The sequence below is a fragment of the Notechis scutatus genome, chromosome 2, assembly GCF_049901735.1.
Source record: "Notechis scutatus isolate UNSWTSFEM ecotype Mainland chromosome 2, rNotScu1.2, whole genome shotgun sequence".
In the NCBI taxonomy this organism is placed as follows: domain Eukaryota; kingdom Metazoa; phylum Chordata; class Lepidosauria; order Squamata; family Elapidae; genus Notechis; species Notechis scutatus.
Window position 1 is genome coordinate 219,372,190 of NC_142010.1, and position 13,032 is coordinate 219,385,221.

Below are 13,032 nucleotides of genomic sequence, written 5' to 3' on the forward strand. Positions count from 1 at the left end.
TTCTGCCCGGGCTCTGCTCAGGTGTCCAGCTGGGGCTGTCAGGAGTTGCTACCACCGGCGCAGCTCCGCGCGGCTCCAGTCCCACGTTGCCTTGGGAAGGGAAAGGCAAAACCAGGAGCCGCTGAGCCTGAACCTCCGGTGCCGCTGCTGCCGTTGTAAAGCACCGCCGCGGCTCTTCCTTTTTGCCTTTCCCTTCCCGAGGCAACGTGGGACTGGAGCCGCGTGGAGCCGTGCCGGCAGTAGCAACTCCTGACTCAGGGGCCTCCGAGGGGAGGGGAAGGAGGAGAAGAAGGGGGAAGGGGGGCAATTCCCAAAAATCTTGTGCTGACCCGGCCCGTCTGTCAAATTTTAAAAGTGAATGCGGCCCCCCGAGCCAAAAAGTTTGCCCACCCCTGAGGTAGAACCTGGGAGAGTCCTTATAGCAGGGTTGGACAACCCGTGGATGTCAATTCTCAGAATTCCTGAGCCAGCCATGCAGGAAGTAAACAAGATCTGATATGACTATCAACTACATTTTTAAATCAGTAACCTATAGCATCTTATATCATTTAGCCATTGCTTCTAATTATTGAAATATTACCACAGCAACTTCAGGGTGATGGTACAAAATGTTATAAATCATTAATGTGAAATTGATTGAAGTCCTAAACCTCATGTAAAATTGTAAAGAATTTCAAATGAATTGATTTTTTTAAATTGAAAAACACATTGAAATTTAACTGGATTAAATCCTGCAGATGGGAAGGTAATTAAGGATGTGTTCCTACATTCATTTCTATGTAAGTAAAGCAACAAATGGATACAGTGGGACTTGGTTCAACTAAACAGTCTGAAAATACATTTATTCTGAAACAAGCTGTTTTATTTCCATGCAATTACCCTGGAGCCAAAGAAGCATTCAGACAAATAGATTTTAGTCAGAATTTAATCAGAATGACAATGTGTTGTGAATCAATAAAAAGTAACTAAGCCCAAATGCAAAGCGGGTTTTGAAAGCCTGCACACCTGATTGGTCCTTAAACAACGAACAAGGATTGGTCCATAACAAGTCCCTGATTGGCCAATATTAGGACACTTCTTATTGGGTATTAGTTGAACTTGTTGCACATATTATTGGTTAATAGGGTAGCAGCCAACCCTATAAAAGGGTTACTGCTGCCCATAGCCTTGCTCTGTTCTGTTCTATCTACTGTTATTAAAGAGTTTGAAGTCACTGGTCAGACGTCTGGTCTCCATTATTCTCCAAACTTAACACTGGCGACGAGGATGGGATACGGAGACCAAAGAGCTGACTGATCTACAGAGCAACCAACAGAGCACGTGGTCGAACACGCACTATCAACGGCAACATGGCCAGTGGTGCCGTACCACCCGCTCCATTCGACCCAGAAACCGAAGACTGGGAGTCGTACATGGATAGGTTCCAGATGTTTCTGGAGACCAACAACTTGAAAGATGCAACAGCCAGCAAAAAAAGAGCTGTATTTCTAACCCACTGCGGGCCTACCGTGTTTAAAATGGCAAAATCACTTGCCAAGCCAGCCGACGTAAAAGCGATGGACTGGGACGTCCTCGAGCCTTTGCTACGGGCCCACTACGCGCCCACCGTACCAACCTTAGTCAGAAGGCACGAATTTTACCAGAGGGTCCAGAGGAAAGGCGAAAGCCTTGCCAACTACATCGCAGACCTCCGAAACCTTGGAGGCCTCTGCGGATTCTCTAACTTAGAAGAAGCCCTCCGAGACCGCCTAGTTCTGGGCCTAGAAGACTGCACGATCCAGAGTAAAATCATGGCTAAGGGGGACATCAGCCTCACCGATGCCCTTAAAGAAGCCACTGCAGCAGAAGCAACCAAGAAGTCGGCAGCCCGAATGCGCCGCACCAGCGCACCGCTACGTCAACTCGCCAATGATACCTCGCCTCGCTCAGAGAGACAACCGGTATCGACTCACCACGAAGACCTAGAATCCCCGTCAGAAAGTGATGAGGAAGAGGTCAACCGACTCCGAACTGAACGAGACCAGTTCACACAACGCTCACTTCGACCTTGTGCAGGATGTGGAGCGAATCACCCACGATCCAGCTGCAAATTCCTCGACGCACTCTGCCGCGTTTGCGAAAAGAGGTCACATTGCAAAGGTTTGCAGAAGCAAACAAAACTCCAACTCAAACCCGACAGGCCGAATGCCAGTCTTCAGGATTCATCGGCACACCCGAGACAAACTGAATCACCAATGGGGAAGCCACTCCTACAGAAACAAACTGTCCACCACTTCCACCAGGCGGGAAGAAACCAGGCGGGAAGAGACCCACCAGACAATTACCATAGGCCACGCTACATCCCTAGATGCCGGGAAAATCAGAGTGAAGGTCGCTATCGAAAACAAACCTTGTGTAATGGAGGTGGACTCAGGATCATCCCTCTCGATGGTGTCCTGGAAGACACTCCAACAGCTGGTTCCGATGATTCGCCGCCAAGACCTCAACCCTCAAAGGGTTATGCTCAAAGATTACCAGGGTAACCAAATTCCCGTTGTCGGGTCCCGCCGATTCCAGGTCTCATTCAAGGACCGCACCATCGCACTGCCACTGACTGTCGTTGACCGTGACCGGCCTAGTCTTTTAGGCCTGCAATGGTTCAGACCACTCGGAATCACTGTAGCCGGAGTCCACCGTGCCGAGAGCAACGATTGGGAGGAAGCCCTCGTGCAAGAATTCCAAGACGTTTTGCGACGGACTAGGCAAGTACAAGGGGACCCCGATCTCATTTAACTTGAACCCTGAGGTAGCACCCATCCGCCTTAAGCCGCGTCGGGTGCCGTTCGCCCTGAAACCTAAAATGGACGAACAACTCGATAAGCTAATAGCACAGGGCGTGCTGGAACCCACCGACCACGCCCAGTGGGAAACCCCAATAGTGACGCCTATCAAGCCTGATGGGTCACTGAGAATTTGCGGAGACTACCAGGCCACCCTAAACCACGCACTTCAGCAAAGTGCATATCCAGTGCCGGTAGTGCAACACCTACTCATTCCCTGGGCGGCGGGAAAGTTTTCGCTAAATTAGATCTAGCGCAAGTGTATCAACAATTGCCTGTAAATCCGGCCACCACGGAGGCGCAAACTATCGTCACGCATAGGGGCGCATTTAAATGCAACCGGCTCCAGTTCGGGGTGAGCGTCGCTCCAGGAATCTTTCAGAGCTTAATGGAAAGGCTGTTACAAGGAATAAGAGGGGTCGTACCGTATTTTGACGATGTACTCATTGCCGCCCCTAACAGAGACATTCTAGAAAAACGACTCCGAATGGTCTTACAAAGGTTCCAAGACGCCGGCCTCAAAGTCAAAAAAAATAAATGCCAGTTATGTACTGAAAGGGTGGAGTTCTTGGGATACCTCCTGGACAGTCAGGGAATCCATCCCACTGAGGACAAATTAAAGGCAATTAAGAAGGCCCCCACTCCAAGGAACAAGGCAGATCTACAGGCGTTCCTTGGACTTATCAATTTTTATAACGTCTTTTTACCCAATAAAGCAACGGTAGCTGAACCATTACATAGACTCTTAGACAAAAAAGCAACGTGGGTTTGGGGACAACGCGAACAATACGCTTTCCAACAAGTAAAGAAATTGCTAACTTCTGATTCTGTACTTATGCAGTACAACGAGACTCTGCCGTTAACTATTACCTGTGACGCCTCACCTTTTGGGGTTGGAGCAATCCTGGCACACGTATTACCAAACGGAGCAGAAGCTCCCATCGCGTTTTTTTCGCGAACTTTAGCTAAAGCTGAACGAAATTATAGTCAGCTGGATAAAGAAGCTTTAGCTATTGTGGCTGCAGTTAAACGATTTCATGAATATGTGTATGGGCGTGCGTTTACAATAATTACTGATCATAAACCACTACTGGGGATTATTGCGGGTAATAAACCAACCCCGTATATATTGTCCCCCAGAATGACCCGCTGGTCTGAATTCTTGGCGGCGTACAACTACACCTTGCAACACCGCCCGGGGAAATCAATTCTCCACGCTGATGCATTGAGCAGAACACCACTCCCAGAATCGGTTGAAGATCCAGCCCCAACCATCACAACGCTGCAAATTGAGGCTCTACACGCGCCGCCATTGACGGCGAGAGACATTGCTCTCGAAACAAAACGAGATCCGGTCCTGCAACACATCCTACACTGGGTTGAACATGGTTGGCCAACAGAACAACTATCACCTGAATGGGCGCCTTTCAAAGCCCGCCAAACCGAACTGTTTTCCCAAAAGGGCTGCATCTTGTGGGGCGATAGAGTCGTAATCCCGGGCAAAGTGCAACGAACTGTTTTAGCGGTATTGCACGACGGACATCCGGGCATCGTGCGGATGAAAGCACTCACACGGAGCTACGCCTGGTGGCCGGGAATCGACAAAAGAATTGAGGCCTGGGTTGCTACTTGTCAATGTTGCCAGGACGTCAGCAACGCCCCACCTAAAGCAAGCCCAACCGAATGGGAAACTCCGAGGGGACCATGGTCCCGTATTCATATTGACTTTGCGGGGCCTACAAAAGGGCACACTTTCCTTATTACAGTCGACGCCTATTCAAATTGGCTCGAGATCCATCGAATGAACACAACTACAACGGACTCAGTTATCAACAAATTAAACAGGTTATTTGCCACACATGGTTTTCCGGACGTTCTGGTCTCGGATAACGGCCCACAGTTCACAGCATTACCATTTGAACAATATCTCGCTGACCGGGGCATCCGCCATGCGCTAACCTCGCCCACGCACCCTGCGGCGAACGGACGTGCAGAGCGCATGGTACAGTTTGTAAAAAAGACCCTCCACAAAATGGAATTAACACAATGGTCATTCTCTGATATGAAAATAATTCTTTGTATGATTGATTTTGTTCCTTTTTCCTCTGAACAGCAGAATTCAACAATTTGCTATGAAAACAATGAGACCCAAAACAGTTTCTTTGGATTGTGCCGAGAGGCAACTCAAATGATTTCTACATCAGAACTCACTAAATATTATAAGTGGAAGATAGGAAGTCTTGACAAAACCTCAAAGCAGAGGAAAGCTTCTATAATTATGTATTTGCCTTAAGGGATTTGAGATTGCAACCAAAGCAATGTCTCCCAGAGATTGTTCATCACCTGGGACTTATAGTAAACATGGCCCAGAAACTGGATAGGAATTTGCAAGCTGAACTGGAATTTAAAGAGAAAAGGAATAACATTTCAGCATCACACAGGTCTATCATCCTCTGGGGCAGGAAATGCATCAGCTCTGAACCTTTCCCCAACCTAGTTCTTGTTAGACTTAAAAAGCATGCCCATTGATCCAGCAAGAACAATTTTCTAAAAATTATACCTGCAAAGATTTTTAATGAGAGAATTGAAAGGAAGAGCTTAAAAAGCAGCACAATGCAAGATAAAACAACACTTGCTCACAGAACAGAGAGATTATTAAAGTAAACTGCAATCATGTTCTTTTAATCAAGCCAAATGCTACATTGTCTACAAATTTGCTCACACACGTTACTATTGTACTTATGATCTCTAAAAGCACTGCTACAGCTAGTGGTTCAAAAGCAATTCTGGATCTCTGTTATGTCACAGTCTTGGACTATGTCTCAAAAACCAAGAAATTTTCTATTTAGATCAGGTCTGATGTATTTTAATTTAAATAATGCTGGTCTTGTCACTATTGAAACACTGCAGTGCTGTGGAAATCAAGAACATTCTTTTTTTCCATTTGTTCTCACCGTATCTCCTGAAGTCTTTCAAGTGGGAAATATGACGCCAAAGCTGGAAATAAACTTTTAATACCTGTAAGCCTTTTAATACCTATAAGCCTTTTAGCCACTAGAAATGATAGATGCAGAGATAGTTAGTTGTGGGACTCTGCACTTCTATCTCCTTTCCTTATTTAAAAATATCAGTTTTGCATGTTTCTATATAACATACCTCCTATTCATTAGATTGTCACTTTCAAGGTTGTATCATTTTCTTCATGTCTCTCTTCAATCCTTCTTCTCTTCTGTGTAGTTCAAGGAGTCCTGATTTGCTATTTTTCTAAGGTAGAAACCACACTATACACTCTTAAATGTGGATAGATCAAGTAACTCGGACTTTTTTTTTAAAACCAACTGTTATTTCCTAACAACATTTGCTCTTTTTTTTATAAAAAGCAAGCATTATTAAAAAGAGAAATCAAGATTCCTTTCTTTAAAAAAGTTATTCCTAACTTTAGCATTTCTGTCTTCACACACAAACACAACTTGTATTTTTTCAGTTGTATAAAACTATCTGCTGTTCTTATCAGTTCCCCCATACAGCAATTATTCAGACTTTTTTTTGTAGATGATCACAAAAGTAAAAAAAATGAACTAAAGATGTGAAGTGTCTGTGCCAGTGTACAAGCACTTTTATCCCTCATAGATGGAGTGGAGGTGATGAGATTATGTAACTGCAGGATCTGTGGCAACTTGGAATCAGAGTGGCAATTTTTATTCCTTGTACATGGTGCTATAAAGCTGGTACATTTATACCCTACCACAATTCTATTAGATTTATATTTTGAAGAAACTGGGGAGTAGAAATTGTAACAGCAGCATGGAATTATCTTAATATAGGAGTCACAACATTGGTTATACTAGCTGACAAACCTCAGCAATGTTACATATTGCCCCTGCTTTTCAATAAAATGCAAATAATTTCTGTGATCATGATATCTCCTCTGACAGGTAAGTTCTCTGGTATACTTCTCATGAGATGGGCAACTATATCAATTTTATTAATTAATTAATTTTTAATGCTTTATAATGAATGTGCTGCTTCCACAGTCTAACGTATCTGATACATTAGATTAAAAATGTTCTACTGAAGGTGGTTTGCCCACAAAGATAATACACACCAGTAAACATCAGAAATGGAAGGGTTACACTAAATAATCCACATGAAGCACCACCAAATGTGAACAGCTTGCTACCCAGATTGAACGATATGGCTCTTAATGATAACTGGAGCCAACAAGTAGAGGAAACTGCCAATATTTGGGCAGGCCCTTGTAGAAGATACTTAATTTATTCATGCAAATCATAATGAATGTGAAGTAATGACAAGGACTTCTACTCTCTTAACTGAAACAGTTCATGAGGGTAACTTTAATTTATTAAGAAAAGCCTTACTGTGTTTCCATGAGGACTCATGGGCCCTATTTCCAAACTGCACTTGATCCAGCCAGCAATTTGTCACAATTGTCACAAGCTACACACAATCATACTGAGTTAGAAGTACCATTTTGGGAACACAACCATCTCATCTTTTTTCTTCAGGAAGTACTTGGCATTCTTTAGGTGCCAGAAAAGAGTCTTCTCCATTGAAAAATAGGTAGATGTAGGCCAAAGTTGTCAAACTGGTGGCCGCCAGATGCATCATGTGCTGGCCATGCCCATTCCCAGTTTAGTGAAGGGGGAAAAGTCACAATATGTCATGTGACTCCGCTGTGATGATGTGAGTTTGACACTCCTGGTGTAGGCAGTACTAAATGTATAGGAGACATGTTCTGCTGCCAGGCCTTTACTTCTGTAATGTTAAACTTTGCTTTTCTAGATATTTTATCTGCGACTCTTTCTTTTGGAAGACCAGATACAACATGTACAATGAGTTGACTAAATGGCACTAAGTGTTCCTAAGACATGATTGACTAGGTGGAATTTTAACCTGATATATTTTAGTTTAATAAGATGGATTTGTTTAGGCTGAATTTTGTTTATTTTCTAATTTATCTAATCTGGGAGGGGTATACCATGCCAAACAATAGGATTTTGAGGCAGTGTAGCTCTTTCACATTAGATAGACTGAGTTTCAGTATATTTGGTAGTGTCATCCTATATTTAAATTTCCACTGACCCAGTTTTATTGTTGTGGGGGAAAAAGTTCCTCATATTAAATACCAATTTCTGAAGAATTTTGCTCCTTATATTAAATTACTAATTGTTATTCTACAGGAATTTTCTAACAAGCTAAGCACTTCTTTGATAATCACCATTCCTTTATTTTTAATAACTAGGACAAGGTTGCCCAAGCATTTGCTTTTCTCCCTCTCCCTCAAAATGTGCTATACAATTTCTCCTAAACTTTATATCATGATATCTGAGATACTGAACATTATAAACTGGAAGAGGCTGGAGAAATTGCTGAAGCAACCAAAAGAATCTGGGATTCAAATATTATTTTAGAATCAGGAAAAGCAGTTTTATACTCTGGCTTAGAAAAAGGCAACTGACTTAGGGACAAGAAAGTGTGTATTAAATAACTCCTGGCATGGCAAAGCAAACAGGAAGATTATCTTCCATCTCTTAAAATATCAGAATCAGTGAGTTATCCAATGGTATTTTGGAAGAGTCTGCTGGATCGAATTAAAGACTCAATCCATTCAGCACTTTTGATCCAACACTAGCACCCTGGATGCCCCTGAGTAATTTACATGCCCCCTCTGAAAATGATAGTCCTGTCCTCACATTTGTTCCCAGAATCTTGTATTCAAGATCAGTTTAGTTAGATATTCAGGATAAGAAATTGATCTGAACAGAGACCCTGCATGGACTAATTAAAGGCTTTAATTCCTTTTTTCTCATTTTGCTTTCAAAATGATTAGGACCTCTGGTGAGATAAATTCAGAGAGGAGGAGGCACCATCCATTGAAATAATCTAGACTGGAGTTATTTGAGGGATCAAAAAGTTAACTGTCTTCTTACAATAATTCCAAAGGTCTGTTGTTTAATTTAAAGTAAATATAGTAATTAACACTTTCACCACACATAAGCATTTATAAGGGTTGGATTACATGGAATAGCAGAATGCTTCCAGTAGCTGTGCCCCTTGAGATATTTTTGCAATGGTTTACCAATCTGTAGTTGGATTTCTTATAATATGAACCAGACTAAATCATACTGAACCTGGCCCAACTGGACACCGGACTGTTATACATTGGTTAGTAAAAGACTAATTCTCCTCCAAGTCCTTACTTTTGAAAAAAAAAACCACAATCCTCAATCCTAAACACTTACAGATTGTTTGAAGAAACAGAAATGCTCCAGCAGATAAAATGCTCCAGCAGAAATGCTCTAGCTGCCTGGTTCTGTTAAGCCAAAGGAAAGTAAAATTAATTAATTAGTTAATACACCTTTGATTCACATGTTAAGATTCACCTAGCATGTTCAACTATTCAGGTAAATACAAAGAATTTCAACTGTAGTTAAAATTCTGTACTTAAGTCACAATCTGAATTAATTTCCCTGTTTTAGGTGAGAAGCTAAAATCAATTCAAATAGGATTTATTTGTTTGTGAATGCACCATTTGTTATGCCTACTTATACAACTGTTATGTGGGGAAAATAAAGCCTTCCAGGCTATGCACTTGATTTGGCATTCATTTGTTTGAATGCTGAACATTAAAAATGAAAATAACACTTAAGAACACAGTGGTCATTTTGCAGAAAAAAACAAGAACCTATAAAAATATTTCTATATGCAGAGAAACTGACATGGAACTTCATATGGTCCTATACAAAAAAAAAAAAAAAATGACACTCTGATTATCAGGATTCATTTATAAGTTGTAAGCAGTTGGTGGTGACAAGCCAAATCTCTGGTAATTTACCAGAGGCTATGCATAACTTACAATAGCATTCAGGAAAGAAATTACTCGGCAAAGAATGTAAAGCCTTGATAAAAAGATTAATAAGTCTGCAGGCTGTCCTTACGCATTTCAAGTTAACTAGCATTTCTCTACCAGGGGAAAGAATCAAAAGTGTTCATTTTCTCATAAAATATGCATTATTATTTTTTTATTTTAAAGGGAAGAAACAAATCAATTTTAGTTTGAAAGGCACATTAAAAAATGTAAGTTGAATAGCACAGGATACATTTCACAGAGGAGTGTGACTGCTACCAGTACTTTCTTAACTATCAGAATAAATCAAATGAAAGCAGTTTGCCTCTGGGGTTTGGAACAGCATTACAATTTATCTTAATAATAAATATAAAATTAACTGAAACAAGACCTTTTTTTAAAAAAAAAAAACCTGCCCTTTTCTTTTGCCCATTCTCCATACTGCATGAGAACATTCACCAAATAGGCATAAAACTAATATCCTTAGAAGAATATTTAAACAAGATAGCAAAATAGGAATATTATAATAATAATACTTTATTTGCGGTCACAGAACAAAACACAAGTACAACAAAAGAAGACCATGGGAAAATTAATCATGAACAATTGGTCACCAAAAACTTGACAAATATTGCTAACATTGGATTTGGAGCAATATAGTAGTGCTATCAATGAATAGTATATTTACTTTCATAGTTCAGTGCTATCTTTAGGAAGTTGGTTATGGAGACTCAGCTTCCTACGAAGTAAGAAATATCTCCTGTTCTATAACTTTCATTGTCTTATGTGCATTTCTTTTTTTTTTTTAAAACAAGTTTTATTAATTTTTAAAACACACAAATTGTCATTATTCATTACATGTTTAAACCTTTTTTCATTGTCAATTTAACAAGTCAGATAAATTATAATTCTGTTTTAAACCATTTCCATACAACATACCAAAACCTCTTATTCAATTTCTCTTTACTTCTCTTTACTCTTATTCAATATCATTATTATTATTTCATCTGTTTCTTTCTGACTTAGTTACCATTATTCTCAATCTATATTTCTACAATTTTTAACTAATTCTCCCCCAAAAAGACATATACACACAACACACAAAACATAAAAAAATCTTTTGGAAAGTAACTTGGACCCAGGTGTCTCTCTCTTCATGGACTTCAATTATATTCATGCTCATCTTACATATCATTACTTATTTTATTTACCATTCTAGGCCTTCTATATTAACTTCCCCACATATTTCACACTTCTTACTTCTATCTTAATTAATCATCTTAATTTGAATCATTATATTTATATCTTTTGTCCATTTTTATCATCCCTTTGTCTCATTCCTTATAAAAAAAAAAAAAAAATAAGTTTCTCCTGAAATCATTAATCAGAGTATGATGCCTTTCTATCTCCCCTAAGTTAATCAAATTAATCTTTAAAATAATATCTAATACCCAATCCGATTTTGCTTGGTACATTCTATCTAACTAATACATCCAACATAATTAAGTACATAATTAGACAATAAATCCAAATATTAAAAAAAGATACTATAATAAAAATTTTATAATAACATCAATACCATAGTCTTATTAAACTCTTTAATTAAAACAATATTCTAAACCTCCCCTATTATTAGGTTTTAAAGCCAATCATTTTTAAACATTTTAACATTTTAATCTCTTATCAACTCTTAAATCATTACAATACTACCATCTCATCTTATGTACCTTGCAAAATCTTTTTTTTTTAAAAAAATTATACTTTATCCATTATCCAAAAAAAATTTCTTTTTTTCATTTAATTTCAAAACATTGTAGCTTTTCTCCACCTTTTCCCTTTCTTTCTTCTCCCAACAAACCTTTCTACCCCCTTCTTCTAGCCTCTGCCTTGCCAGCTTCCCTTCTCTGTCGTATTCCTTTTCCCTTTTGTTTACTATCATCATATTGGTTTTGCACCTTATTTTCCCTTTCTTAAATGTTTTTTAGATCTTAAGTCCTTAAGTCCTTTAATTTTCTTCTTTTCTCTTCTTTTCTTTTCTTTCTCTCTTCCTTCTTTCTGGATCAAGTTCTGAGATTCATTAAAAATGGCTCCTTTCTTTCTTTCTTGTTCCTCTGCTGTCTTCATCTGTTGTAATGTTTGTTGATAATTAATAAGCGCCATTTCTAAGAAAAGGAAAGCTTCTTCCACACCATCTTTACCATTTTTTTTTGCTTGTTCATATTCTTTTCTTAGTTCCTCAACAGAAAGAGCCATTATAAATCTTTTCTTTTCTTTTCCCCTTCTTTCTTCTTACAACAACCAGAATATTCAAAAGAAAATAAAAAAAATAAAACAGTCCCAAAGTTATCAGTCAGTCCAAACCAAGGCAGAGTTCTCACTTTCTCCTTCTGGGGTAATATCAATCCAAGAGAAAGAAAGTCCAAATCTGTTTAAAATCTTATTGCAATATATTCTAGTCTTCAAATCCTTAAGGCATCTGCTCCAACAAAGTCTTAGCATACAAATGTTTTCTTTTTAATCCTCTCTCTTCCCACTCATCGCTTAAAACCAATTTTCACCTAAAAGAAATAGGTTTCTTAATATCCAGTTATTTATTCCGTAGGAAAAGAGGGAAAGCTATCCTTTCAGCACCTTCAAACAGCCGCTTTTTTCCTCTTCTGGCAGGTATTATTCAGAAAGTCATACTTTTCAGGAATTTTATTAGATATTGTTAGGGTTTGGAGATTAACCCCTAGAAGAGTATTGCAGCAGTAGTCAAGCCAGGCAACCAAAGGAGAGCGGAAGGGCCCCAGAGTATACACACACTGAACACAAACACTGTTTGTAGTTTAAATAGTTTTTAATCCAGTTAGAGTTTAAGCATTGTCATTCAGTCCATTAAGTCATTCACAGTATTTCCATCCAGTAAGACTCACTAGTATAGTCCAAGTTAAGAGTCCTTGCAATATCTTTATCAGCCGATAAAGATATCTTCTCCTCCTCCGGTTTCACTCTCCAGAGAAACAAACGCTGGATATTCAGTAGAATTACGCAGTAAATCAGCAAACAGTAGCAAACAATAACAGTTCAGTCACAGGCACTCACAGTCAGTAATCACAGTTAGTCGCAGCAGCACACAGTTACAGTCAGCAACACACAGTTACAGTAACAGACAGTAAGCTTTCCAGCTTCTAATGCTTCCTTATATTGTAACTTCTAACCGCACCCTTAATCGGCTAATTGCCTGCTGCATTGTGCTTAAAGTGATAAGCACTTAAACCATGATATCTAAGTTTTATATATTTATTCACCCAAACCATATTTGGTATCAATGTTATACCTAACATACTCCCCTTTTGGGTGAAA